Raw genomic sequence first — 3,922 nt, 5'->3', positions numbered from 1 at the left:
TTAATATGCATGAAGTTAGCCAATCACGTGATTTATATAATCAGTCATGCATACGATATCCCACATAAAATTTGATGTGGGAAATTGCACGCATGAATCGTTTGCCCAGGCCCTAATTCGAAAAAAAAAAAAAAAGAAATCGAGTATGGGACGCCAATTAAATTAGGTATGGCGCGCACTAAGTACAATAAAGAGTGAGTAACCTAACATTAGGGCCTGGAACACAGGCTAGTTTTTTGGCAGAATCGATGCTACTTGAAGATCGTTTATATAAATTTAAGTGATTTTCTTTCTCCCAATTCGATACAGCTTCTGACAATTTTTCATAGCTTGTGAAAGTGCCACCGAGAAGCAAAGTGTATTTGCACATGCTCAATAGGACGTTTTCGTACTCACGAAGCAAGCGGCGCCCTTCAAATAGATCAGCGTAAGCATAGCCCATGATTAATGCTTACGACTCGGCGTAAGCATAGACACTTCGTATTTAAAAATAAAGTACCAAGGAATGAAAATTAAAATCGTGTATATTACACCAATACACCGCAACGCTCGAGTTTCAAACATACGAGTAACTAGCTGTACTGAACGTTTTGTTGAGGGCGCAATTGCAAATGATGGCGCTTAGGCGAAATTTGATTGGCTAAATGTATGGCAGTCATATTGGATGGTACACACACAGCTCTGCGTATTTCGAACATCGAATACATTGCAGTTAGTGCTCTAGTATTCTTATTATATCTCTATGGTGAAAACATAGATGGCGATCTACTATGGAATATGGAACGCCGTTAGTATCTTCAGTTATGTGCAAACCATATAGCTATTAAACAACTAGAGTGCTGACAAGATGGCGAAGCAATGCAGAGTTATGTATGTGTACCATCCAAGATGGCCGTAGTAAAGCGCCACCTTCAGGCTTAGTATACATATTATTACCATAAATAAGCCATCTAACTGACTATTATTTCATTAATGATAATGAGTAATGGTAATAACAAATTATTAAACTATTGTAGCCAAAACGAGGCCAAGTGGAGCATCTTATTCAAAAATAAAAACCAAGGAACGAAAATTAAAATCGTGTACATTACACCCATACACCGCAACGCTCGAGTTTCAAACATACGGATAACTAGCTGTACTGAACTTTCTGTGTAAATTGAGGGCGCAATTGCAAATGATGGGGGGCGGGGGCTTAGGCGAAATTTGATTGGCTAAATCTATGGCAGCCATATTGGATGGTACACACACACAGCTCTGCGTATTTCGAACATCGAATACATTGCAGTTAGCGCTCTAGTATTCTTATATATCTCTATGGTGCAAACACTCTATTATGTACAATCGCCATGACGTTATGTGGTTTGGTCATTATGTTATGTGATTTGGTCATTATGTTATGTGGTTTGGTCATGATGTTATGTGGTTTCTCATTATGTTATGTGGTTTGGTCATGATGTTATGTAGTTTGGTCATGATGTTAAGTGGTTTGCTCATTATGTTATGTGGTTTGCACATTATGTTAGTTTCGACATGACGTTCGGACGTCCTTGCGAGTATGTGAAGAAGTGTGAATAAGAAGACGGTTGTACAAGTACCTATATCAAGTTTCACTTTAAACTTTTGATTGGCCGAGAGCGAGCGGGAAGACCACACTAGTTTTATTACCACCGCGCCAGAGATTTATTTCATACAAGCAAAGAGTATATAACAGAAGAGTTCACTGCTATTCTTAATACACGCGAGTCAGCGTGACGCCCGATCCGCTGTATGTGGCAAACGCACCTAGCGTCTGTTGTAGATGCATGAGTGATGGCAGCATATAAAAAAAGTAATTAAGACCTGTATTTGGAAAAGAGTGCATAAAGTCTAATTGTTATATCCGTTTTTAAACGAAATATAAAGGCAAGACTTTATAAGAGTAACATTATTGGAAAATATGCTATATATTTTGTTGGTTTTTAGAAAGTTTACTTTAAATCACGCTAGTATTTTGAATGTTGATAAAAGAAAAAGCCTGAGAGTTTATAAGAAAAATAATATTTTATAGGCCTTCCTATACTGGAAGACGACTATTCATTATAAACATTCATCCATCCATGCATTGGTATTCGGCATATGTAATTCTTATTAAATGAGAACATATAGTTAATGATGTGTTTGCTTTGACTATGACTATTTTCTCCAGCCCTTCCTCAGTCTGGTATGTAAATATAACGTGTAAATATAACGTTTTCTCTTCAGTCAAACAAATTAATGTATAAAACAGTACGGTAGTAAAAAAATGATGAGGAAAACATCCACCTTGATATACTGGTACCTTAAAATCCCGGATTTACATGATAAATGAGAAAACAAAATCATCCATCCAACTGTTAGTGACCCAGGCACTGTCTGTGATGAAGTATTACCACCACATAATAATCAGGGGCGGATCCATGATTTGAAAGAGGGTGCTTCAAATCGAAAAAAATTGATTCCTAGACCGGAAATGAGCTTTTTTTCAAAATGACCTTTAAGTTCTTCAAAATTCAAGGTTTTTCTCCTCTGGAAAAGATCAGTAAGTAAGTAAGTAAGTAACTTTATTGCTTCTCTTAAATAACAGATGCACAACCGTATAAGATGTGCAACAATAACAAAATCAGTTTAAACTCAATTACTTAGAAAGTACTTAATTTTATCTCATTATTCAGGCCTCTATATAGAGAAAAAAGAAAAAGACATAGTGAGTGGATTTCCTGCACGATTAAAAATCGTAACAGTACCGGGTTTGGTCTACAGGAGTTCGTGCTTCGAACAGGTCATTCCATTCATAGAAAATGCCTTTTGATGGAGAAAGTGTACATTTTTAGGAAGGTTTGCCTAGTTCGAAACTAACTCCGGCTATATAAAATTGATTACCCAATCAAAAGTTTCAAATGAAACTTGATATAGGCTTACTTGTACAGCCGTCTTCTTATTCACACTTCTTTACATACTCCGCAAGGACATCCGAACGTCATGTCGAAACTACATAACATAATGTGCTAACCACATAACATAATGAGCAAACCACATAACATCATGACCAAACTACATAACATCATGACCAACCCACATAACATAATGAGAAACCACATAACATCATGTCCAAACCACATAACATCATGACCAAACCACATATCATAATTACCATTCCACATAACGTAATGGCGTTTACACATAATAGAGTGTTTGCACACAACCGAAGATACTAACGGCGTTCCATAATGGAACGTCGTTACTGCCTTTGGTGGCTCTTTTCCGTTCGGCGCATTTGCTATTCGGCCCTTTTAACATTACGTTCGGTGCTTTTACATTACGTTCGGTGCTTTGTACATTACGTTCGGTGCTTTTTACATTACGTTCGGTGCTTTCACGTTACGTTCGGTGCTCTTTACATTACGTTTGGTGCTTTTTACATTACGTTCGGTGCTTTTATTAACATTACATTCGGTGCTTTGAAACATTACGTTCGGTGCTTTTATCATTACGTTCGGTGCTTTCGCCACATTTACGGATCTTTTATCATTTGGTGCTTTTTAGTTTTACCTTTCGGCCCTTTCAGCATTACGTACGGTTCTTTTATCATTCGGTGCTTTCATGACCTTTGACATCAGGTCAAGTGGAAAAAATCGACGGCTGTGGGAACGAGCCTAGTGGAACTTGTGCGCTCCTTCTCAAGCGAGGAAAGACAATGGCCAAGTCTACTGTTCCGATTTAATTTTAAATTGTTTTGCATTATATGGCCGTTTTCTGTTGGGTTTTCCCATTCGCTTTTTAATATATATTATCCAGAATCTTAAATTTTAGTGTTTCGAAAGTCAACTTCTTAGTTTCATTACTGTTACGCTATATTATATTAATGTTTTGAAACACAGGTGGGCACGCATTCTTCATAGAA

The sequence above is a fragment of the Anneissia japonica genome, unplaced genomic scaffold, assembly GCF_011630105.1.
Source record: "Anneissia japonica isolate Jap-2015-1 unplaced genomic scaffold, ASM1163010v1 scaffold180_len884964_cov147, whole genome shotgun sequence".
NCBI lineage: Eukaryota > Metazoa > Echinodermata > Crinoidea > Comatulida > Comatulidae > Anneissia > Anneissia japonica.
Note: the sequence above shows the minus strand (reverse complement) of the source record.